This window comes from Procambarus clarkii, chromosome 14 (genome assembly GCF_040958095.1).
Source record: "Procambarus clarkii isolate CNS0578487 chromosome 14, FALCON_Pclarkii_2.0, whole genome shotgun sequence".
Classification (NCBI taxonomy): Eukaryota; Metazoa; Arthropoda; class Malacostraca; order Decapoda; family Cambaridae; genus Procambarus; species Procambarus clarkii.
This window is the reverse complement of record NC_091163.1, coordinates 27,455,445-27,483,284: the sequence shown is the minus strand read 5'-3', so window position 1 is coordinate 27,483,284 and position 27,840 is coordinate 27,455,445. Positions and strand designations below refer to the sequence as shown.

General features: G+C 42.5%; 1 protein-coding gene across 1 annotated transcript in view; it reads right to left on the bottom strand.

The window, feature by feature from the left end:
* The window catches only part of LOC123772962 (3-galactosyl-N-acetylglucosaminide 4-alpha-L-fucosyltransferase FUT3-like), a 334,661-nt gene extending 307,891 nt beyond the window's left edge, over positions 1 to 26,770 (bottom strand). Inside the window, exon 1 of the mRNA XM_045766399.2 lies at positions 26,669 to 26,770. The gene's annotated coding sequence lies outside the window, so the exon portion shown is untranslated. The remainder of the gene's footprint in view (positions 1 to 26,668) is intronic.
* Positions 26,771 to 27,840: the final 1,070 nt, after the last annotated feature.

Here is a 27,840-nt window from a genome sequence, read left to right as displayed (position 1 = left end):
AAGTGGCTAGGGAGCGCGGGAGGCCCACATGCCCACGCCGGCGGCCTAGCTGTTTCCCGCGCAAAGCTGAGTCTGGCCTCAAAGCCATACAATGAGATGATGCTATCAGCTCTAGCACTGTCCACAGACATGCCACCCCGGCCAGGGTAACATTTATGGACTGCTGATGACTGGGGCTCTCACATGAGCCCAAACACTAGAGGTTTCGGTTGCTGGTTACCAAACTTAATTCCGCCCACTTAACAAGTGCACTTAACAAGTGTACTGGCTCCCACAGGCATAAGTGCACTATTGTAAGTGAGCTGGTGAACCACCTCCTCACATAACCCCCCACCAAAAAGATAAAATTTCCCGGAGGAAAATTTCATCTAAAAATCACCAGCCACTTACACTTGCGCTCTAAAGTGCACGGCGGCTGGGTGGTGGTGGTTCATCCGTTTTCTGTTGACGTCGGTGGCTGGCGGGACAAGATGTGACGTCACTGGCTCGTCCAGGGTGGTACTTCCTGACCGTAGTGTGGTCGTGCTCAGGTTCTGGGTCCAGGTTAAGCCGGCTCAACGCCTCGCAGCTTCCCTTCTTCAGCCCCTTCACACTCTCGCCCCACAGGTCTGTGTCATACTGGACACAATAGGTAGCACACTGGGATGGACTTACCAATGAAGTACAGACTACACACCTTCCCTACTCTACCGACACAATCCCGACAGTTAGCAGACTGTCTTGACTTCCAGGTGACAGGGTCTTTCTTCCTGTCTGTCTGTCAGTCTCAGACCGGGTTGCTCTACCGACTGAGTTGACTGGGCTGAGGCCTCTTCAGCAGCTGTCAAACCTCGCCCCTCACTGAGCACTTGGTCACTGACCTGCTCGTTCATCAATCTCTCAGCGACCGTTCGTTTGTCTGAACGATCTTCCAACAGCCTGAAAGATTGGTCCAGAATATCCACTTCACTTGTGGGAACCACAGCTACCTTAGCCTCACCACTAGTAACATCAAGCAGATGTTTACTCTCCTGAGTGGTGTTAACCCTCGCGGGTCTGGCTGGTCGACAGGTTGTGGCGGGATCACCTGATCCGGGCCACACCCGTCTCACTGGGCTCACCTCCGTTTTCTGTGAAATGAAAGAAGGAAAATTGCTCTTTTTTCCTTTTACCTCATGCACCTCATCTTTCGCCTGATAAGAGGCGACCTTGACTTCCTCAGCTGGCGGCCGTGTGACATCGCCGTCAGCTGGTGAGACCCATCTGAGTCCCTCTGAATCAGTGCTCGTTTTCTGTGCAATAGGGAGAGAAGGATGGCTCCGGTTTCCTTTCACCTGCTGCGCCTCTTCTTCTGTCTGGGCGGCGGTGATCTCTGCTCGACCGACCGGCTGACGCTTGGTGTCAACGCCAGCGGGTTTAACCTTCCTCTCACCTGTTCCTGTTTCCTCTGGGTCATTTCCACAGGACAGACCCACCTGGTTCCCTATACCAGGAGTATTACCTATCAAAAGTCCATACACTGCTTTTCTACTTAGCGCAGCTTTGATCTTACCTTTGATATATGGGGTGTCTACCAACACGGACACTTCTTCCATGTCCTTACCAGTGCCATCTGGGTACTGGACACGGAGGGTTCGACCTGTTCTACTCTCAGGCTCAACCAAACTGTTCCTGACCATGTTAACTGTAGCACCCCGGTCTCGAAAGACACTCGTCCATTGCCCATTAACTCTTCCTCTAGTTAACTCGAGTGTGTCTCTTAGGGCATTACCTCCCACGGTACTCATGCCTGTAACGTGCACCTTGGTCACCTTCTTAGTCTTAAGCCTAGTGTTGCTCGGGCACTTAGCTGCTCGGTGACCTGCCATGTTGCATGTGAAGCACCTGGGTCCCTTAACCTTGGGTTTCCGTTGGTTACCCTTAGACTTACTTTCTTTAGGTTTGGCTCCCTTACATGGAGCTTGAGTAAACCTTTCAACCTTCGTCACACATCGATCTACGTATGCATCCCTAGGATCGATCTTCTCCTCTCTTGGCAATAGAGGAGGTATCTCTACTTCCAGCACCTGTACCTCTGAGCTTGGCGCGGCAGGAGGGGCTTGACTCCCCGTCCTTGCCTCGGATTGCACTCTTGCAATTTCCAATCTAGTCAATCTCTCGTGGTGGGCATTCCACATGTAAGCCACAAATTTGGCCTTATCCACTCCTTGCAGTTCCATAGCATCAGCTTGAGCTGCTAGGTACTCTAAAGTAATTTCCTCCTGGGGTTGTTCAGTCCCCCTCCAGAGAGGTTGTTCTGGTATCTGATTGACTACTTCCAACGAAACGTTTCTGTGGCCTAAGGAATCAGTCCTTAGCCTAGGCTGGGGTCGCGACTCCCCTTCCTTCTCCTGGGGTGAACTCAATCCCACACCCCCTGACATACCGACTATACCACGGTCGGCTAGGGGAACTCCCTTGTCCCCTAGATCACTTCTGTTTGCTCTTTCTAGACATAGACGCCGTACATAGGCATTATGGTCCTCAACATACCGCCTACATTCCTCATCTGTACGACTGTTTCTATCCTTTGGCAGCACGCCATACTTAGTCACATACAGATATATGTACTTATGCCTATAATCCTCATCCATTCTGTGTGTGTGGTGTGTGTGTACCTAATCCTGCTAACCGACAACATACACACCCACAGCAATATTGTTCTGCAATGTTCTGCACAAATTTCTTCACAGGTTTCTCAACTTGATGAGTCTTACTTTTCTGATTATGAATCAAAAGTCTACGGCCCCACGTTGGGCGCCACGATGTGAGAGTTTGGGTTACTTGTGAGAAGTTTTGGAATAAATTATAATTGGTATAAGGAATTTTAGCTCGGAAAATTTCTAAGAACTTTCTTTATTCTTTAACCTTTATTCCTGTCGTGATATTCAACTAGGTCGCCTGAGGAAGGACTTGCTTAGCTAACACACCAGTGTAGTAACCAGCTCATTCCTCACTTTGGGACCATGTATGAACAATTGACTAGGCGCCAGCAAACGCCGAGACCCCAATGAAAATTGAAATCCCCCCCCACTTAGGCCGCCGACCTTCGCCAATCGCCGAAGCGAATCTAACGAGTAGGTCACGGGCTCTCACAACAATAATTTATTGTTGTGTGGTGCCGTATATTTGATCCAAAGCTCAGAAAATCAGTCTCAACTTTATTAGTCGAGTGTGAAGAACATTTGCATAACAATAATAATGTGTGGGGGTGTAACGAAAAGACAGTGTTAACCATAACTTAGTTTATTCAATAAAGTACTAACTACTACAACAAAACAAAAAGAAATGTCAATGACGTTACTCGAAATCCTTCCTGTGACACTATCAATGACAGCTAGACACCAGCCCCTCGGACTGCATAATGAACTAACTCGAACATAAGCGTGACCACAGAGGAATCAACAAGCAAGCAAGAACTAACAGATCTATAATCACAATTACAACACATGACACAGTAGGTTCTGAAATACGTCTCCAGTAACCTCCTCACTGTTCTACGCCTCAGTGCAGTCTACTCCTGCAACAGCGGTTGCAATGCAATCAAATCAGTAGTCTTTCAATGACAACAACAACTAATGGGTTCACTGGCAACTCCAGCACCCTTCCTCAAATTACTCCTTACGTTAACACTCCGTCCCACGGACGATCAACAATCAATAACAATTGATTTACGTTAATACCACAATAGCATTTACGTTAATAACAAGGTAACATTTACGTTAAATTAACAACTCTTACAACTGTCACTAGTAACGCGGAAATCAAACAACACTCTACCCGTCGAGCATTCAGTGAGAAAATCCCATTAATCCCTGTACTTCCAGACAGCTGATTAATCTCTTTACTAGTTACAGTAATTTACGTTAATCGGTTACTAATCACTCTGCGATGGTAAACTCTGATTTTCAATGTCCAAAGTGCTAAGAGAACGGTAATCACTCGTGATTACCTTTAGAGTAATTAATTATTATCCTCAAGATCAATAATTAAACAATTAAAATACGCAACCTTTCACACTGGCTCAGCAATTTACATTAAGGTATGAATTCCGTCTAAGCCTTCCATACTCAGACCAATTTAGGTGACTAATAACAGTAATTAGCCCCACGTTTACGTTATTCTAAAATGACGCTACTCCTCCCACGAGTCAATCAAGTGCCGGTACTTCCGGGCAGATAACGACGTTACGTTAATGGAACAATGTAGCCTTCGTGTGAGTCGATCAAACAAGGATCGAGATTAATTACTTTGACTTCCTGAAACACGTCAATTACCCGGCCCACTGACCGTTAATTACGACAGACAATACTCTAATTCTTATCTGGCTGATGGCTAGGCTCCTCGAGACTACCGTAGCTGCTTACAGGAAAGTAAATTAACCCAAACGTATTCTACGTTACTCAAATTGTCAAAGAACAAATTCTCTTAAAGCAATGGGCGTTCCCTTGGTTACGTTATATTAATTGCCCCGCAATCACCTCACCGAATACTGGACTTCGATGTCCTACCAGATAACCAGGAGAATATATTTGTACCCAAGTACTCGTCTACAGCCGAGTTCCCCCACGACAATGACAAATCACACTAACAAATCACAGTGATTTACGTTACAATCCGGTTGCAATGACAATACTGCAGAACCTAGTAAAATAACATACAGGACATGAACCATCTAGAACACTGCCCCACAATGGCTTTACTGGACTGCAATCACATACGGTGATTGCTCAACACTAGCAACAATCACCATCAAATAACAACCCCCTTTGCAATAACACACATGGCAAGTACTCTAATTTCCAAATATTAGGATACTGCACACACTTACCTACTTACTGCTGCAAATGACCCCTAGAACATAGGTCAATATATTGCAATCACCACACAGTAAATAACACAATAACACTGGGCACCGTGACACTACGATTACATACATACATATATATATATATATATATATATATATATATATATATATATATATATATATATATATATATGTCGTACCTAATAGCCAGAACGCCCTTCTCAGCCTACTATTCAAGGCCCGATTTGCCTAATAAGCCAAGTTTTCATGAATTAATGTTTTTTCGTCTACCTAACCTACCTAACCTAACCTAACCTAGCTTTTTTTGGCTACCTAACCTAACCTTACCTATAAATATAGGTTAGGTTAGGTTAGGTAGGGTTGGTTAGGTTCGGGCACATATCTACGTTAATTTTAACTCCAATAAAAAAAAATTGACCTCATACATAGAGAAAAGGGTTGCTTTATCATTTCATAAGAAAAAAATTATAGTAAATATATTAATTCAGGAAAACTTGGCTTATTAGGCAAATCGGGCCTTGAATAGTAGGCTGAGAAGTGAGTTCTGGCTACTAGGTACGACATATATATATATATATATATATATATATATATATATATATATATATATGTCGTACCTAGTAGCCAGAACGCACTTCTCAGCCTACTATGCAAATCCCGATTTGCCTAATAAGCAAAGTTTTCATGAATTAATTGTTTTTAGACTACCTAACCTACCTAACCTAACCTAACAAAACTTTTTCGGCTACCTATCCTAACCTAACCTATAAAGATAGGTTAGGTTAGGTTAGGTAGGGTTGTTTAGGTTCGGTCATATATCTACGTTAATTTTAACTCCAATAAAAAATTTTTGACCTCATACATAATGAAATGGGTAGCTTTATCATTTCATAAGAAAAAAAATTGAGAAAATATATTAATTCAGGAAAACTTGGCTTATTATGCAAATCGGGCCTTGCATAGTAGGCTCAGAAGCGCGTTCTGGCTACTAGGTACGACATATATATATATATATATATATATATATATATATATAAATATATATATATATATAAATATATATATATATATATATATATATATATATATATATAAATATATATATATATATAAATATATATATATATATATATATATATATAAATATATATATATATATATATATATATATATATATATATATATATATATATATATATATATATATATATATATATATATATATATATATATATATATATATATATATATATATATATATATATATATATATATATATATATATATATATAATTACTGTTGACACATGTAGCCTACAGCTATCAAACGTTATTGGGAACACTAAGGAGAATCTCACACTCCTTAAATCACATGGGTGAGGGATTTATCGGTCACGCATGCCGATAAACACTCGAGAGTTACGTACGTTACTCGACAGAGCGAGGGCGGTCTCTCTAGACGGCCTCGTCACTCACCAAAACTCACCAAAATTACGTTAATTAATACTGCAACCACAATATATATTTATATAAATCACACTTGTCACGGCCCTGGGAACACTACAAGAAATTTAAGCCATACTGTGGTACACTCCACAATAATCATTGCCAGGAATCGCTGGCGTTACACATACCTGAGCGCTCAGTGTTGGAATTCCACACCTGCAAGACCACACATGGAAATGATATCACTCCGTCCCACGGACGATCAAAATGATTACCACAATGAAATAAAAGAATTTATTACATGGATATCCTCTCAGTCCTTGGCTAATCTATGTATATTCTGTGTTCCCGTGTGTACCCACACACACACACTGTACGTCTGTATACACTAGACTTAAGTCCCTCTGGACTGACAAGATGACAACACAGGTGATTAATCTCCTCGCCCACAATTCACTCCACCTGAACAGGTGCTGCGTGACAATGTGACGGAACACTTGACCGCGAATTCAAGCTTTTAGAGACTACTAATCACCAGAAATACACACATAGGTATTTACTCATTCACACTGCCGGCTTTACACACCATTCCCATACATCAGGCACCCCGCTGTAGGTGGCTGGCTCGCTCCGGGTGGCGTAGGCGGCGGTAGTTCCTGACCGTAGTACTTATACGGAAAATTGGCGCACACTCGAACCCCTCCCACTCAACACGGCTGAGTTTGCACCCTCGACTCCCCGGTGAAGTGAAGCGTTCATACCCAGGTGACGCGCACGATAGCGTCTCACACAAACACGGGAAATTGCCTTAACACTGACACGAATTTCCCCGTTCCCATCGACTGCTACAGAGCACTAGCAAGTCTAATCATCACTGGTATGGGATCTACGAGTCTGTTGCTGCTCGTATGCACATTCCCCCACGATCCCAGATCACTGTTCCTCTACCCCCTGAATAACAATGTCTTAAACCCCTCCAAGCGACGACTCCGGCCGAATTCTGTGACGACCGTTGTCGTAGGTGAAGCAGGAAGCATCAGCAGTTGGGTAGTCCAGCCACCACGACGCCCTATACTCCAATTTGGCCGAATTGAGTACAGAGAGCGTCCTGACAAGGTGGCGGCTGAGTTCAGAATGAGGCTACACCGGCTACTTCCAGCGTCCTTCTCGGAATAACCAATGAGAGGAAGGCATACAGCGGCCTACCCCTCTCATCCAATCAGCGACGGTGTAGCATAGCCCCTAGGGCAGCTCCAAGATGGCCGACCAACATGGCGGCTCAAGATGTTTAACAAGATGGCGGCTGTCTCCATGACAACCACTCAAGTGGCTAGGGAGCGCGGGAGGCCCACATGCCCACGCCGGCGGCCTAGCTGTTTCCCGCGCAAAGCTGAGTCTGGCCTCAAAGCCATACAATTAGATGATGCTATCAGCTCTAGCACTGTCCACAGACATGCCACCCCGGCCAGGGTAACATTTATGGACTGCTGATGACTGGGGCTCTCACACGAGCCCAAACACTAGAGGTTTCGGTTGCTGGTTACCAAACTTAAGTCCGCCCACTTAACAAGTGCACTTAACAAGTGTACTGGCTCCCACAGGCATAAGTGCACTATTGTAAGTGAGCTGGTGAACCACCTCCTCACACACTGTCCACCCTCCCTTCATACCTGCCCCTTCCCCATGGTTACAACTAATCATCCATCTATCCATTGTATCTCACTATCCATCCATCTCACTATCTATCCATTCTATCTATCCATTCATCTCACTATCCATCCATCTACTTATCAATCCATCTAGTGTTGTGAAGCAAATAGATATGAATTGAATACATTTGTTATGCTCTCAAAGTATGAAGTGACGGAGATGTTTACTGTGTGTATGTATGTGTGTATAGGAAAGAGAGACAGACAGACAGACGGACAGACAGACAGACAGACAGACAGACAGACAGACAGACAGACAGACAGACAGACAGACAGACAGACAGACAGACAGACAGACAGACAGACAGACAGACAGACGGACAGTCAGACTGATGGAGAGACAGTCAGACCTGGGCACCATCGATTACCCCTTCCAGTATTTAATGTATGAATTATAATTAGAATCTAATGTATGAATTTTTATTATAACCTAAAGTATGAATTATTATTAGTACTTAATCTATGAATTATTATTAGTACTTAATCTATGAATTATTATTAGTACTTAATCTATGAATTATTATTAGTACTTAATCTATGAATTAGTACTTAATGTCAGAATTATTATTACAACCTAATGCATGAACTATTATTAGTACTTACAAAATTTAAATAATAGCTAGTGTGTGGAAACAATTAGTGTGAACATTGCAGGGGGCTACATAGCTGGTGTGTGAACATTGCACGGCTTACACAGCTGGTGTGTGAACATTGCACGGCTTACACAGCTGGTGTGTGAACATTGCACGGCTTACACAGCTGGTGTGTGAACATTGCAGGGGATTCAAAGCTGGTGTGTGAACTTTGCAGGGGATTCAAAGCTGGTGTGTGAACTTTGCAGGGGATTCAAAGCTGGTGTGTGAACTTTGCAGGGGATTCAAAGCTGGTGTGTGAACTTTGCTCGGGTTTCACAGCTGTCGAGTGAACATTGCCCGGTTTACACAGCTGGTGTGTAAACATTGCCCGGACACCGTAGCTGGCGTGTCAGCATTGCAGGGGCTACACAGCTGGTGTGTGAACATTGCAGGGGTTACACAGCTGGTGTGTGAACATTGCAGGGGTTACACAGCTGGTGTGTGAACATTGCAGGGGATACACAGCTGTTGTGTGAACATTGCAGGGGCTACACAGCTGGTGTGTGAACATTGCAGGGGTTACACAGCTGTTGTGTGAACATTGCAGAGGCTACACAGCTGGTGTGTGAACATTGCAGGGGCTACACAGCTGGTGTGTGAACATTGCAGGGGTTACACAGCTGGTGTGTGAACATTGCAGGGGCTACACAGCTGGTGTGTGAACATTGCAGGGGCTACACAGCTGGTGTGTGAACATTGCAGGGGATACACAGCTGGTGTGTGAACATTGCAGGGGATACACAGCTGTTGTGGGAATATTGCAAGGCCTTCACTGCCGATGAGTGAACATTGCAATTATATTTAATTATATCTCAGTTATATTCATAAAACAATAACGTTATCAAATAACTAAACAGTAGTAAATTCAAAAGTGCTTATTTACACTGTAAATTATAAACCTTATACAACTTGTGATATAATATTTTTATCCTAATTGCCTGTTAGCTGAAGTTAAACACCAACTGACAATGACCATACCAAGAGTCAGACCAGTAGGAACTATAATATTATTAATGAGAGGCAGTAGTTTAAGTCTTTCTCCAAATCCTTACCAAGAGAAGCAATAGAATGTGAGGCTCACCTCACATTCTCAGGTACATGTGAGTGTACACATCAAGCTGGTACTGCCTCGCGCTCACAACCCGCAGCGCTCTGAGGTTGTAATCACAACCAATCACTGTGGTTGAGTCACAACTGACTCAAGTTTCTTGCCAAGACTCCAGCGATGTCGCTACCGTCCCCATTGTTACCGTACACCCTCCCATGGTAACCTCCCCCCCCTACCCATGGTTACTGTCCACCACTGATGATACCTCCCCTTTCTCCATGATTACTGTCTACCCTTCCGTGATACCTCCTCATTCCCAATGGTTACTGTCCACCCTCCCTTGGTACCTGCCCCTTCCCAATAGTTACAGTCCACCCTCCCATAATACCTCCCGCTTCCTCATAGTTACTGCCCATCCTCCCTTAGTACCTGCCCCTTCCCCATGGTTACCTTCAGTAGGGAAATATGTGACTACGACCGCGCGCACCAGCTGTCCCAGGTGGCACTCTTGAGTGCCACCCGACAGGTGCCGCGCGCGTCGTCGTAGTCACACAGGGTTTTGGGGGATTTTCCCGGAAGTTTGGCGCGTTTCGGACGCTCTCACCTGACAGGTGGCGCGCGGGTGTCTAGTCACATAGGCTTTTGGGGGAATTTCCCGGAAGTTTTGGCGTGTTTGGGTATGTGGACAGGAAAGAGGGGAGGTCATGTTGGGCAGCTGACAGGTGGCGCGCGTCCCTCTAGTCCTCGCGGGTTATGGGAATTTCCCGGAAGTTATGGCGCGTGTCGGAGGTAATTGGAGCGCGTCGCTCCAGTCCTCGGGGGTTAAGGTAAGTGCTCAGGAAAGATGAGAGTAAGTGGTAGAGTAAGTGATAGAGTGAGAAAATAGAAGGAAGATGTAGGAAGGAGTAAAAGAGTTGATCGTGAGTTAGTGTGTAGATGAGAGGAGAAGGCAGCACGGTCTGTTATGTTGTTTTGGGATGGGAGCTGGATGGAGTTTCCCCTTCGTCTGGAGAGAGTGCTCTGGGCCATTATGTGGTTAGACAAACCCATTGACTCCCCTACAGGAAGGTCTTAAGTGATGTTTGTAAGAAATGCTTGGAAAAGACATGGGACTGCACCTGGCTTTTTCTGTGTTCGGGTCAAGAAAGAGAGAAGTCACTCTCGTTGTGAGACTGCAGCGGGCCATTATGTGGTTAGACAAACCATTAACGTCCCCTACAGGAAGAGTTAAGTGTGTGTGTGAGGATGAGGGCAAAGTCTCCTGCAGGAGGGGAGTGTACCATTACCTAAAGCGTTTTTCAATGTCGCGACGGGGTAAGCGTACTGGTCGCAGGTTGGAGCCTGACTGATCATCTTTCCAACTAGTCTGGGTATTTCTCCTACGACACCGGAAGTGGTGGGACACCCATTACCATTGCGTTTCGCCAGGGTCTGCGACTCTCTCTCTATCTGTCTCTGTCTCCCTGTCTCTCTCTCTCTCTCTCTCTCTCTCTCTCTCTCTCTCTCTCTCTCTCTCTCTCTCTCTCTCTCTCTCTCTCTCTCTCTCTCTCCAGATCATTTAATAGTTGGGGAAAGTAACATCATTTTCCTTTCTCCTGCTGCCGCTGTTCACATATCTTTCTCCATTTCACTTAGACTGACAACGCATCAGAGGATGATCACCATGTCAATTTTCAAGCCCGCCTTCACTCTCACCCTTACATCCCTGTAAGGTAACACGACCAATATGCTATCTTCGTTCTTTACCCAATATCATTAATGTAACGTGGAGAATATACCAACTTCGTTCGTTCTTTGCCCAAATTACATTTTAAGAGTAACGATCTGTCTCTCTGCCTGTCTCTGTCTCTGTCTCTGTCTCTGTCTCTCTCTCTCTCTCTCTCTCTCTCTCTCTCTCTCTCTCTCTCTCTCTCTCTCTCTCTCTCTCTCTCTCTCTCTCTCTCTCTCTCTCTCTCTCTCTCTCTCTCTCTCTCTCTCTCTCTCTCTCTCTCTCTCTCTCTCTCTCTCTCTCTCTCTCTCTCTCTCTCTCTCTCTCTCTCTCTCTCTCTCTCTCTCTCCAGATCATTTAATAGTTGGGGAAAGTAACATCATTTCCTTTCTCCTGCTGCCGCTGTTCACGTATCTTTCTCCATTTCACTTAGACTAATGGCAATTTTCGAGACCCATCGCTCACACCCTTATAACCTTGTAAGGTAACACGACCAACATGATGACAGCATTCTTTGCTCAAATATCATTAATGTAACGCGGACAATATACTAACTTCGTTCTTTGCCCAAATAACATTTTAAGAGTAACGAGCAACTTTCCGTCGATGTCTGAATAATGAAATGTAAAACCATGTTTAGCCATTACTGTACATCCAAACACAATAAAATATTTTTTTTGTTCCACACATACAAATTCCAAGCAAGTAAGCGTATATACGATAATATGGAAAAACACAGTCATGATACTATTATTAAATTGACTTGTTCATTATCCCTGAGTTCAAGGCTGTCTCTCTTAAGACCTACATCATCCAATGTAAACACCAATCGATGAGAATAAGACCGGTGAGTCGATAGTGAAATAGCTCTGGGTTAAGTCTGTTTTTCAGTTCTTGTAACACTGTCAATGTAGCGTAATGGGAAACCAGTCTTTCTACTGCCTACATAAATAGCGTTTGAAAATGTATGCAAGTCTAGACAAACTCCTATAGCCCTTACATTCTAACAAATAAAATATTAGCACATGATTGCATCGCATTATATCATCATTAAGTAACGTGGAGATCAACTTTCTGGCTGTTGTCCGAATATCATTATTGAAATGTGAACTCCATTTAGCCAAACACAATATCTCCATTACATCTCATAGCTTATGAATATTGCCGTATACCAGTTTTAACCCTCTATAACACAATGTAACATAACTTTCTACAGACCAAATATCGTTTTTAAATGAAAGTATGACTTAGTCCTTATTCATTACATCTCTCACCATATAAAATATTGGCGTCTACCCCTTTTAGCCCTCTGTAACACAATGTAACGCAACGTAACGTAACGCAAATCAACTTTTGCAGACCAAAATGTCATTTTGAAACGGAAAGTGAGGGATTAGTCCATCTCCATTACATCTCTCACCATATAAAATATTGACCTCGACCCGTTTTAGCCCTCTGTAACACAATGTAACGCAACGTAACGTAACGCAAACAACTTTTTGCAGTCCAAAATGTCATTTTGAAACGGAAAGTGAGGGTTAGACCATCTCCATTACATCTCTTACCATATAAATAATTGATAGCTACCCCTTTTAGCCCTCTGTAACACAATGTAACACAACGTAACATATCGCAAATCGACTTTTGCAGTCCAAAATGTCATTTTTAAATGAAAGTATGACTTAGTCCATCTTCATTACATCTCTCACCATATAAAATATTGGCGTCTACCCCTTTTAGCCCTCTGTAACACAATGTAACGCAACGTCGCGTAACGCAAATCAACTTTTTGCAGTCCAAAAGGTCATTTTGAAACGGAAAGTGAGGGTTAGCCCATCTCCATTACATCTCTACCATATAATTAATTGTTGACTACCCCTTTTAGCCCTCTGTAACACAATGTAACACACCGTAACGTATCGCAAATCAACTTTTTGCAGTCCAAAATGTCATTTTTTAAATGAAAGTATGACTTAGCACATCTCTTACCATATAATATTGACCTCTACCAGTTTTAGCCCTCTAACACAATGTAACGTAACGCAATCAACTTTTACAGCCCAAAATGACATTTTTAAATAAAGTAGGACTTAGTCCATCTCCATTACATCTCCTTCCATAAGAATATTACGGTCTACCAGTTTTAGCCCTCTGTAACACAATGTAACGTAACGGGGAAAATCATCTTTGTCGGATGAGCAATAACATTATTGAAAATGACATCCGTGTTTAGCCATTACATCCAAACACACAAGAAAAATATTACCGCTTTTCTTGAGAAACTTATATGTGGAGATCATATCTCCAGAGTCCACACAATAAGCCACACATCACACATCTTCTGTTTTCAAATCGCAGCTCGCATCTAATTTAATGTTATTTTTTTTTTTGCAGAAACTATGTTTTTGAGATTATGCTCAATGTCGGCAATTACTATTCGTATCATCAAACTCCTTTCAGTCAACAAATTCTCATTTCATATCGCGTGTGTAGATTAGAGAGAGAAGGCAAACATAGCGTGCAGCTAGTCAAAACTTATCATAACAGATATGATTTCACAGAGTTTTTCAACCTTTGCCAGTTTTTTTCATTGTTATCTCTTCACTCGTGCTAAGTGAGTCAGACAAAAATGTGACATTTCATTTCATTATTAACCATGCAATATGCTATTAGCTAGGTAGTCAAAACATATAACAAGCGTTATTTCACAGGAATTTTTTCTAGCAAATATGCTTCCTTTAAGCAGTTCAACACATCAAACACCTCCAGTCTGCGAAATTCCCTTTAGTCAATAATCATCCTTTACAGTATTTCTTGACTAGAATAGCACTCCAAAACATAAGTGATCATTTTTATTCTCACTGTCGCACTATAGTCAATAATTTGTTTCGCAGAGTGACAAGTTATGCATAGTGACGAGATTTCACGGTGAGCATAGTATAAGAGAGTTCACACTGTATTAATTACGGTCATGGATATCTTATGTTATGTTTATGAAGACCATCTCTTCATATTTTTTTATCATTTTCACGCCCCACAGCTTTACAGTCTTCTCATATTCTTTTTCAAATAAAGTATGTTTACTGTTTTCCAGTAGATCGGCCTCACATTACATATATTAATCAATTTTCATATTCAGTTCAGTTTCTTTTCAATATCGCAGCTTTGTTGCCCCCACAGCCCGTATCTAGTTCAAGACCTCTTATTATCAATGTCATTAATACGGTTATCATCAACCACGTATTGGATGTCTCTGTCATTCAGTCATCAACGTAGTATGTGTTTAATGAACGTGAGAATCACTTCATGTGCACTCATTTTAGTTTAGTTTTAAGTTTTACATCTTGAATTAATACTGCTATTGGATAGCTCAGACATTCAGTTAACATCTCAGTAAGTGAAAATCTTTTCATGTGAGCTCATTTTTAGTTTAGGATAAGGTTTTTCCATCGTGAAATGCTATTATCAGTAACAAGGTATTGGATGTCACTACCATTCAGTTTACATCTCAGTAACTGTTTACTGAACATTGTTATCCATCCATGCAACCTCATTTTTAGTTTTAAGTTTCTACATCGTAAAAATAAAATATTACTATCACCAGCCGTGTATCGGATAGCTCAACCATTCAGTTAACATCTCAGTAAGTTAAAATCTTTTCATGTGAGCTCATTTTTAGTTTAGGATAAGGTTTTCCATCGTGAAATGCTATTATCAGTAGCCAGGTATTGGGTGGGTGGACCATATAGTTTACATCTCAGTAACAGTTTACTGAACATAGTTATCCCTCCATGTGACCTCATTTTTAGTTTAAACTTTCTCAATCGTAAATAAAAATAAAATATTACTATCACAAACCTTGTATTGGCCTGCTCCGGCATTCAGTTTACATCTCAGTAAGTGTTTACTGAATGCAAAATCGCTATATGTGTGGTCATAAGGTTTTCTCATCGTGAAATGCTATTATCAGTAACCAGGTATTGGATGACACTACCATTCAGTTTACATCTCAGTAACTGTTTACTGAACATTGTTATCCATCCATGCAACCTCATTTTTTTTAGTTTTAAGTTTCTACATCGTAAAAAATAAATATTACTATCACCACCCATGTAACGGTAGCTCAACCATTCAGTTTACAGCTCAGTAACTGTTTACTGAACATAGTCATCCCTCCATGCAAGCTCATTTTTTAGTTTAAAGTTTCTCCATCGTAAAAAATAAAATATTACTATCACAAACCATGTATTGGGTGGGTCAACCATCCAGTTTACATCTCAGTAACAGTTTACTGAACATAGATATCCCTCTATGTGACCTCATTTTTAGTTTAAAGTTTCTCCATCCTAAATAAAAAATAAAATATTACTATCACAAACTTTGTATTGTCCAGCTCTGGCATTCAGTTTACAACTCAGTAAGTGTTTACTGAATGCAAATCGCTACATGTGTGGTCATTTAGTTTAAAGTTTCTCAATCTTAAAATATTACTATCAACATCAACCATGCATTGGCTGGCTTAGTCTTTCAGTTTACATCTCAGTAAGTGTTTACTGAATGCAAAATCGTTACATGTGTGGTCATTTAGTTTAAAGTTTCTCAATCTTTAAATATTACTATCATCATCAACCATGCATTGTCTGGCTAGTCTTTCAGTTTACATCTCAGTGAGTGTTAACTGAATGTGGAAATTATCACGTGTTAGCATTTAGTTTAGTTTCAAGTTTCAATTAAATACTATCACCATCCCCGTATTGGGCTGTCGGGCATTCAGTTACACACTCGGAGAGTGTTTACTGAACGTCGAAATCATTTCCTGTAGGCCCGTTTTTTACTTAAACCCGTCTCCACTCCAAACCGGACCTCCGGTCCAAGTCAGGACCGCTGGTCCTGACTGGTTTGGAGTGGAGACGGGTTTAAGTAAAAAACGGGCCTACAGGAAATGATTTCGACGTTCAGTAAACACTCTCCGAGTGTGTAACTGAATGCCCGACAGCCCAATACGGGGATGGTGATAGTATTTAATTGAAACTTGAAACTAAACTAAATGCTAACACGTGATAATTTCCACATTCAGTTAACACTCACTGAGATGTAAACTGAAAGACTAGCCAGACAATGCATGGTTGATGATGATAGTAATATTTAAAGATTGAGAAAGTTTAAACTAAAAATGAGGTCACATGGAGGGATAACTATGTTCAGTAAACTGTTACTGAGATGTAAACTGGATGGTCCACCCACCCAATACCTGGCTACTGATAATAGCATTTCACGATGGAAAACCTTATCCTAAACTAAAAATGAGCTCACATGAAAAGATTTTAACTTACTGAGATGTTAACTGAATGGTTGAGCTATCCGATACACGGCTGGTGATAGTAATATTTTATTTTTACGATGTAGAAACTTAAAACTAAAAATGAGGTTGCATGGATGGATAACAATGTTCAGTAAACAGTTACTGAGATGTAAACTGAATGGTAGTGACATCCAATACCTTGTTACTGATAATAGCATTTCACGATGGAAAAACCTTATCCTAAACTAAAAATGAGCTCACATGAAAAGATTTTCACTTACTGAGATGTTAACTGAATGTCTGAGCTATCCAATAGCAGTATTAATTCAAGATGTAAAACTTAAAACTAAACTAAAATGAGTGCACATGAAGTGATTCTCACGTTCATTAAACACATACTACGTTGATGACTGAATGACAGAGACATCCAATACGTGGTTGATGATAACCGTATTAATGACATTGATAATAAGAGGTCTTGAACTAGATACGGGCTGTGGGGGCAACAAAGCTGCGATATTGAAAAGAAACTGAACTGAATATGAAAATTGATTAATATATGTAATGTGAGGCCGATCTACTGGAAAACAGTAAACATACTTTATTTGAAAAAGAATATGAGAAGACTGTAAAGCTGTGGGGCGTGAAAATGATAAAAAAATATGAAGAGATGGTCTTCATAAACATAACATAAGATATCCATGACCGTAATTAATACAGTGTGAACTCTCTTATACTATGCTCACCGTGAAATCTCGTCACTATGCATAACTTGTCACTCTGCGAAACAAATTATTGACTATAGTGCGACAGTGAGAATAAAAATGATCACTTATGTTTTGGAGTGCTATTCTAGTCAAGAAATACTGTAAAGGATGATTATTGACTAAAGGGAATTTCGCAGACTGGAGGTGTTTGATGTGTTGAACTGCTTAAAGGAAGCATATTTGCTAGAAAAAATTCCTGTGAAATAACGCTTGTTATATGTTTTGACTACCTAGCTAATAGCATATTGCATGGTTAATAATGAAATGAAATGTCACATTTTTGTCTGACTCACTTAGCACGAGTGAAGAGATAACAATGAAAAAAACTGGCAAAGGTTGAAAAACTCTGTGAAATCATATCTGTTATGATAAGTTTTGACTAGCTGCACGCTATGTTTGCCTTCTCTCTCTAATCTACACACGCGATATGAAATGAGAATTTGTTGACTGAAAGGAGTTTGATGATACGAATAGTAATTGCCGACATTGAGCATAATCTCAAAAACATAGTTTCTGCAAAAAAAAAAATAACATTAAATTAGATGCGAGCTGCGATTTGAAAACAGAAGATGTGTGATGTGTGGCTTATTGTGTGGACTCTGGAGATATGATCTCCACATATAAGTTTCTCAAGAAAAGCGGTAATATTTTTCTTGTGTGTTTGGATGTAATGGCTAAACACGGGTGTCATTTTCAATAATGTTATTGCTCATCCGACAAAGATGATTTTCCCCGTTACGTTACATTGTGTTACAGAGGGCTAAAACTGGTAGACCGTAATATTCTTATGGAAGGAGATGTAATGGAGATGGACTAAGTCCTACTTTATTTAAAAATGTCATTTTGGGCTGTAAAAGTTGATTGCGTTACGTTACATTGTGTTAGAGGGCTAAAACTGGTAGAGGTCAATATTATATGGTAAGAGATGTGCTAAGTCATACTTTCATTTAAAAAATGACATTTTGGACTGCAAAAAGTTGATTTGCGATACGTTACGGTGTGTTACATTGTGTTACAGAGGGCTAAAAGGGGTAGTCAACAATTAATTATATGGTAGAGATGTAATGGAGATGGGCTAACCCTCACTTTCCGTTTCAAAATGACCTTTTGGACTGCAAAAAGTTGATTTGCGTTACGCGACGTTGCGTTACATTGTGTTACAGAGGGCTAAAAGGGGTAGACGCCAATATTTTATATGGTGAGAGATGTAATGAAGATGGACTAAGTCATACTTTCATTTAAAAATGACATTTTGGACTGCAAAAGTCGATTTGCGATATGTTACGTTGTGTTACATTGTGTTACAGAGGGCTAAAAGGGGTAGCTATCAATTATTTATATGGTAAGAGATGTAATGGAGATGGTCTAACCCTCACTTTCCGTTTCAAAATGACATTTTGGACTGCAAAAAGTTGTTTGCGTTACGTTACGTTGCGTTACATTGTGTTACAGAGGGCTAAAAGGGGTCGAGGTCAATATTTTATATGGTGAGAGATGTAATGAATAAGGACTAATCCCTCACTTTCCGTTTCAAAATGACATTTTGGTCTGCAAAAGTTGATTTGCGTTACGTTACGTTGCGTTACATTGTGTTACAGAGGGCTAAAAGGGGTAGACGCCAATATTTTATATGGTGAGAGATGTAATGAATAAGGACTAAGTCATACTTTCATTTAAAAACGATATTTGGTCTGTAGAAAGTTATGTTACATTGTGTTATAGAGGGTTAAAACTGGTATACGGCAATATTCATAAGCTATGAGATGTAATGGAGATATTGTGTTTGGCTAAATGGAGTTCACATTTCAATAATGATATTCGGACAACAGCCAGAAAGTTGATCTCCACGTTACTTAATGATGATATAATGCGATGCAATCATGTGCTAATATTTTATTTGTTAGAATGTAAGGGCTATAGGAGTTTGTCTAGACTTGCATACATTTTCAAACGCTATTTATGTAGGCAGTAGAAAGACTGGTTTCCCATTACGCTACATTGACAGTATTACAAGAACTGAAAAACAGACTTAACCCAGAGCTATTTCACTATCGACTCACCGGTCTTATTCTCATCGATTGGTGTTTACATTGGATGATGTAGGTCTTAAGAGAGACAGCCTTGAACTCAGGGATAATGAACAAGTCAATTTAATAATAGTATCATGACTGTGTTTTTCCATATTATCGTATATACGCTTACTTGCTTGGAATTTGTAGGTGTGGAACAAAAAAAATATTTTATTGTGTTTGGATGTACAGTAATGGCTAAACATGGTTTTACATTTCATTATTCAGACATCGACGGAAAGTTGCTCGTTACTCTTAAAATGTTATTTGGGCAAAGAACGAAGTTAGTATATTGTCCGCGTTACATTAATGATATTTGAGCAAAGAATGCTGTCATCATGTTGGTCGTGTTACCTTACAAGGTTATAAGGGTGTGAGCGATGGGTCTCGAAAATTGCCATTAGTCTAAGTGAAATGGAGAAAGATACGTGAACAGCGGCAGCAGGAGGAAGGAAATGATGTTACTTTCCCCAACTATTAAATGATCTGGAGAGAGAGAGAGAGAGAGAGAGAGAGAGAGAGAGAGAGAGAGAGAGAGAGAGAGAGAGAGAGAGAGAGAGAGAGAGAGAGAGAGAGAGAGAGAGAGAGAGAGAGTCCACTGAGTGCTATGTATATCCCACGCAGTTGTGTTTACATCAAATTAAGATTTGTTATAATAATAAGACTGAAGACCAGCTTATGACTGGATAATCTTTAAAAAAATGCTATTTCAGCAAAGAATGGTGATACTAAAGCTTAGTTGAACATCCGGTCTGGGAAGGGGGCAGTGATGGTTCGGCCATGGAGGGGGTGGTAGGGGTAAGGGTAAGTGGGGGTGGACGGGGGGAGGGTAAGGGTCGTTCCTTTACATCCTCCATCTCAATACACCTCAAACCATCACGAAGGTGAGACTGCAGCGAGAGGGGCTGCCGGTTCATTCATTCAGGAGTCTTGCTATGGATGTAGGACGGAGAGGTGATGGAGATTGAGTAAACATGCATACATTTCAATGATATTTATTTGGCCAGCAGATGTTGTGATCACAGTTAACAAGAACAATTTGTAGGTAGAGATGGCGTCTCCGTGACGATGTGAAATGTTTCTCTCTTTTAGCAAACGCTAACCTACTGACTTTGACTGAGTTTACTAAGTGAAGTGTCGTGTGGTGGACTTTAGAGAGGGAGAGAGACAGAGACAGAGACAGAGACAGAGTGAGAGATAGAGAGAGAGAGAGAGAGAGAGAGAGAGAGAGAGAGAGAGAGAGAGACAGAGACAGAGAGAGGCACAGAGACAGAGAGAGAGAGAGAGAGAGAGAGAGAGAGAGAGAGAGACAGAGACAGAGACAGAGACAGGCAGAGAGACAGATCGTTACTCTTAAAATGTAATTTGGGCAAAGAACGAACGAAGTTGGTATATTCTCCACGTTACATTAATGATATTGGGTAAAGAACGAAGATAGCATATTGGTCGTGTTACCTTACAGGGATGTAAGGGTGAGAGTGAAGGCGGGCTTGAAAATTGACATGGTGATCATCCTCTGATGCGTTGTCAGTCTAAGTGAAATGGAGAAAGATATGTGAACAGCGGCAGCAGGAGAAAGGAAAATGATGTTACTTTCCCCAACTATTAAATGATCTGGAGAGAGAGAGAGAGAGAGAGAGAGAGAGAGACAGGGAGACAGAGACAGATAGAGAGAGAGTCGCAGACCCTGGCGAAACGCAATGGTAATGGGTGTCCCACCACTTCCGGTGTCGTAGGAGAAATACCCAGACTAGTTGGAAAGATGATCAGTCAGGCTCCAACCTGCGACCAGTACGCTTACCCCGTCGCGACATTGAAAAACGCTTTAGGTAATGGTACACTCCCCTCCTGCAGGAGACTTTGCCCTCATCCTCACACACACACTTAACTCTTCCTGTAGGGGACGTTAATGGTTTGTCTAACCACATAATGGCCCGCTGCAGTCTCACAACGAGAGTGACTTCTCTCTTTCTTGACCCGAACACAGAAAAAGCCAGGTGCAGTCCCATGTCTTTTCCAAGCATTTCTTACAAACATCACTTAAGACCTTCCTGTAGGGGAGTCAATGGGTTTGTCTAACCACATAATGGCCCAGAGCACTCTCTCCAGACGAAGGGGAAACTCCATCCAGCTCCCATCCCAAAACAACATAACAGACCGTGCTGCCTTCTCCTCTCATCTACACACTAACTCACGATCAACTCTTTTACTCCTTCCTACATCTTCCTTCTATTTTCTCACTCTATCACTTACTCTACCACTTACTCTCATCTTTCCTGAGCACTTACCTTAACCCCCGAGGACTGGAGCGACGCGCTCCAATTACCTCCGACACGCGCCATAACTTCCGGGAAATTCCCATAACCCGCGAGGACTAGAGGGACGCGCGCCACCTGTCAGCTGCCCAACATGACCTCCCCTCTTTCCTGTCCACATACCCAAACACGCCAAAACTTCCGGGAAATTCCCCCAAAAGCCTATGTGACTAGACACCCGCGCGCCACCTGTCAGGTGAGAGCGTCCGAAACGCGCCAAACTTCCGGGAAAATCCCCCAAAACCCTGTGTGACTACGACGACGCGCGCGGCACCTGTCGGGTGGCACTCAAGAGTGCCACCTGGGACAGCTGGTGCGCGCGGTCGTAGTCACATATTTCCCTACTACCTTCCACACTTCTGACATACCTCCCTCTTCCCCATGGTATCTGTCCACCCTCCCATGATACCTTCGCCTTCCCCATGGTTATTGTCCACTCTCTCATGATACTTTCCTCTTCCCAATGGTTACTGTCCACCCTCCGTTGATACCTCCTCCTTCCCCTTGATTACTGTTCACCCTCCCTTTGTTCCTGCCCCTTCCCCTTGGTTACTGTCCACCCTCCTGTGATATTTCCCCCTTCCCTATGGTTACTGTCCACCCTCCTTTGATATTTCCCCCTTCCCTATGGTTACTGTCCACCCTCTCTGGATACTTCCCCCTTCTCCATGGTAACTGTCCACCCCTCCCTTGGTACCTGCTACTCCCCAATAGTTACTGTCCACCCTTCCGTGATACCTCCCCATTCCCCATGGTTACTGTCCCTCCCCAATGGTTACTGTCCACCCTTCCATGATACCTCCTCCTACCCCACGATTACTGTCGACCCTCACTTGGAACCTGCCCCTTCCCCAAGGTTACTGTCCACCCTCCCGTTATTCCTTCACCTTTCCGAATGGTTACTGTCCACCCTCTTGTTATTCATTCACCTTTCCGAATGGTTACTGTCCACCCTTCCGGATATCTTTTCTCTTTCTCGTGGTTACTGTTCTCCCTCCCGTGATACCTCCTCCTTCCTTATGGTTATTGTCCATCCTCCGTTGGAACCAGTCCCTTCCCCATTGTTACTCTCCACCCTTCCATGATACCTCCTCCTTCCCCATGGTTACTGTCCACCCTCCCGGGATACTTCCCCCTTCTCCATGGTTACTGTCCACCCTCCCGGGATACTTCCCCCTTCTCCATGGTTACTGTCCACCCTTCCGTGATACCTCCTCCTTCCCTCATTGTTACTGTCCACCCTCCCTTGGTACCTTGCGCTCTCCCATGGTTATCACTATTCATCAATGCTTCCATCTATCCATCCATCTGTCTATCCATCCATCTAGTGTTCTGACACAAATAGATATGAATACATTTGTTTTACTCTCAAAGAATAACATAAGTGACGGAGATGTTTCGGTGTGTGTGTGTGTGTGTGTATTCACCTAGTTGTGTTTGCGGGGGTTGAGCTTTGCTCTTTCGGCCCGCCTCTCAACTGTCAATCAACTGTTTACTAACTACTTTTTTTCCACACCTCACACACACACACACAACCCAGAAAGCAGCCCGTGACAGCTGACTAACTCCCAGGTACCTATTTACTGCTAGGTAACAGGGGCATTCATGGTGAAAGAAACTTTGCCCATTTGTTTCTGCCTCGTGCGGGAATTGAGCCCGCGTCACAGAATTATGAGTCCTGCGCACTATCCACCAGGCTACCAGGCTCCGGTAGCCTGGTAGCCTGTGTGTGTGTGTGTGTGTGTGTGTGTGTGTGTGTGTGTGTGTGTGTGTGTGTGTGTGTGTGTGTGTGTGTGTGTGTGTGTGTGTGTGTGTGTGTGCGTGTGCGTGTGCGTGTGCGTGTGCGCGTGTGTGTGTGTGTGTGTATGTGTGTGTGTGTGTGCGCGCGCGTGTGTGTGTACTCACCTAGTTGTACTCACCTAGTTGTGCTTGCGGGGGTTGAGCTCTGGCTCTTTGGTCCCGCCTCTCAACTGTCAATCAACAGGTGTACAGGTTCCTGAGCCTATTGGGCTCTATCATATCTACACTTGAAACTGTGTATGGAGTCAGCCTCCACCACATCACTTCCTAATGCATTCCATTTGTCAACCACTCTGACACTAAAAAAGTTCTTTCTAATATCTCTGTGGCTCATTTGGGCACTCAGTTTCCACCTGTGTCCCCTAGTGCGTGTGCCCCTTGTGTTAAACAGCCTGTCTTTATCAACCCTGTCAATTCCCTTGAGGATCTTGAATGTGGTGATCATGTCCCCCCTAACTCTTCTGTCTTCCAACGAAGTGAGGTTTAATTCCCGTAGTCTCTCCTCGTAGCTCATACCTCTCAGCTCGGGTACTAGTCTGGTGGCAAACCTTTGAACCTTTTCTATTTTAGTCTTATGCTTGACTAGATATGGACTCCATGCTGGTGCCGCATACTTCAGGATTGGTCTGACATATGTGGTATATAATGTTCTGAAAGATTCCTTACACAAGTTTCTAAAGTTTTTGTGTGTTTGTGTGTGTGTGTGTGTGTGTGTGTGTGTGTGTGTGTGTGTGTGTGTGTGTGTGTGTGTGTGTGTGTGTGTGTGTGTGTGTGTGTGTGTGTGTGTGTGTGTGTGTGTTTGTGTGTGTGTGTGTGTGTGTGTGTGTGTGTGTGTGTGTGTGTGTGTGTGTAAGGGAATGAGAGACAGACAGACAGACAGACAGACAGACAGACAGACAGACAGACAGAGAGCCGACAGACAGACAGACAGACAGAGAGCCGACAGACAGACAGACTGATGGATAAGCAGTCACACCTCGGGCACCATCGATTACCCATTCCAGCATTTAATGTGTGAATTATTACTAGAACCATATGTATGAATTATTATATTATTATAACTTAAAGTATGAATTATTATTAGTACTTAATCTATGAATTATTATTATGAAATATTAGTATAACTTAAATTATGAATTATTATTAGAATTTAATCTATGAATAATTATTATAACTTAATGTATGAATTAAAATTAGTACTTAATATAAGAATTATTATTAGTATTTACTGTATGATGACCAGACCGCACACTAGAAGGTGAAGAGCCGACAAAATGTCGGTCCGTCCTGGAGCATTCTCAAGTCGATGTTCACCCTCCCTGCATCATTATCAAGTTGATCGACATGAGAATGGTCCTGTACGGACGGAAACGTCGTCGTCCCGTCGCTTTCTAGTGTGTCTTAGGTCTGGTCAACATATTTCAGTCAGTTTATTGTGACTCATCGTCTGCTTAATGTATGAATTATTATTAGTACTTAGTGTATGAATTATTATTATAACTAAATGTACGAATTATTATTAGTACTTAATATCTGAATTATTATTATTACTTAATTTATGAATTAGTAGTAGTAGTACTTAATTTTTAAAAAATAACTAGTGTACACACACTAGCTATTAAACAATTGTGGAAACAATTAGTGGGAACATTGCAGGGGCTACACAGCTGGTGTGTGAACATTGCAGGAGGCTACACAGCTGGTGTGTGAACATTGCAGGAGGCTACACAGCTGGAGTGAGAACATTTCAGGGGTCTACACAGCTGTAATGTGAACATTTCAAGGGTTTCAAAGCTGAAGTGGGAACATTACAGGAGGCTACACAGCTGGACTGTGAACATTGCAGGGGGGATACATAACTGGTGTATGAACATTGCAGGGGCTACACAGCTGGAGTGTGAACATTGCACGGGCTACACAACTGGAGTGTGAACATTGCACGGGCTACACAGCTGGAGTGTGAACATTGCACGGGCTACACAGTTGGAGTATGAACATTGCATGGGTCCACACTGCTGGTGTGTTAACATGGCACGGGCTACACAGCTGGAGTGTGAACATTGCACGGGCTACACAGCTGGAGTGTGAACATTGCACGGGGTGCATAGCTGGTGTGTGAACATTGCATGGGTCCACACTGCTGGTGTGTTAACATGGCACGGGCTACACAGCTGGAGTGTGAACATTGCAAGGGGCTACACAGCTGGTGTGTGAATATTGCAGGGGCTACACAGCTGGAGTGTGAACATTGCCGGGTCTACACAGTTGGAGTGTGAACATTGCATGGGCTACACAGCTGGTGTGTGAACATTGCAGTGGGCTACACAGCTTGTGTATGAACATTGCGGGGGCTACCCAACTTTAGTGTGAACAAAGTGTGAACATGCACGGGCTTCACAGCTCGTGTATGAACATTGCAAGGGCTACTCAGCTGGTGTGTGAAAATTGCAGGAGCTTCACGTCTGGTGTATGAACATTGCAGGGACTACACAGCTTGTGAGTGAACATTGCAAGGGCTACCCAGCTGGTGTGTGAACATTGCAGGAGCTACCCAGCTGGTGTATGACCATTGCAGGGGCTACACAGCTTGTGTGTGAACATTGCACGGGCTAAATAGCTGTTGTGTGAACATTGCAAGGGTTACTCTGCTGGTGTGTGAACATTGCAAGGGTTACTCTGCTGGTGTGTGAACATTGCAAGGGTTACTCTGCTGGTGTGTGAACATTGCAAGGGTTACTCTGCTGGTGTGTGAACATTCCAATTATATTTAATTATATCTCATTTACATTCATATAATAATAACGTTATCAAATAACTAAACAATAGTAAATATATAGTCCTTTTTTACACTGTAAATGTTAAACCTTAAACAGCTCATGAAAAGATAATTTATTTTATTACCTAATTGTCTGTAAGTTAAAATTTAACACCAACTGACAATGACCCTACTAAGAGTCAGACCAGCACGAAATTTTATTAATAGTGATAGGCAGTAGTTCAAGATTTTCGCCAAATACTTACCAAGTGAAGCAGTAGAGAGTGAGGCTCACCCAGTAAATGTGAGTGTACACATCAAGCTGGGACTGTCTCGCGCTCACAACCCGCCGCGCTCTGAGGTATGATCACAAATGAATCAATTTTCCTGCCAACACTCCAGCGGTGTCGCTCCTTCCCCATGGTTACTGTCCACCCTCCCTTTGTACCTGCCACTTCCCCATTGTTAATATCCACCCTCCAGTGATACCTTCCCCTTACCCATGGTTACTGTCCACCCTCCCTAAGTACCTTCCCCTTCCCCATGTTACTCTCTACCCTCCCGTGATACCTCCTCCTTCCCCATGGTTACTGTTCACCCTCCCTCGGGATCTGCCCCTTCCTTATGATCAATTGTTGCAACGCAAATAGATATGAATATTTTTGTTATGGTCTCAAAGTATGAAATGACGGAGATGTTTACGATGTGTGTGTGTGTGTGTGTGTGTGTGTGTGTGTGTGTGTGTGTGTGTGTGTGTGTGTGTGTGTGTGTGTGTGTGTGTGTGTGTGTGTGTGTGTGTGTGTGTGTGTGTGTGTGTGTGTGTGTACTCATCTAATTGTACTCACCTAATTGTACTCACCTAATTGTGCTTGCGGGGGTTGAGCTTTGGCTCTTTGGTCCCGCCTCTCAACCGTCAATTAACTGGTGTACAGATTCCTGAGCCTACTGGGCTCTATCATATCTACATTTGAAACTGTGTATGGAGTCAGCCTCCACCACATCACTGCCTAGTGCATTCCATTTACTAACTCCTCTGACACTGAAAAAGTTCTTTCTAACGTCTCTGTGGCTCATTTGGATACTCAGCTTCCACCTGTGTCCCCTTGTTCGCGTCCCTCCAGTGTTGAATAGTTCGTCCTTGTTTACCCGGTCGATTCCCCTGAGGATTTTGTAGGTTGTGATCATGTCTCCCCTTACTCTTCTGTCTTCCAGTGTCGTAAGGTGCATTTCCCGCAGCCTTTCCTCATAACTCATGCCTCTTAGTTCTGGGACTAGTCTAGTAGCATACCTTTGGACTTTTTCCAGCTTCGTCTTGTGCTTGACAAGGTACGGGCTCCATGGTGGGGCCGCATACTCCAGGATTGGTCTTACATATGTTGTGTACAAGATTCTGAATGATTCCTTACACAGGTTCCTGAACGCCGTTCTGTTGTTAGCC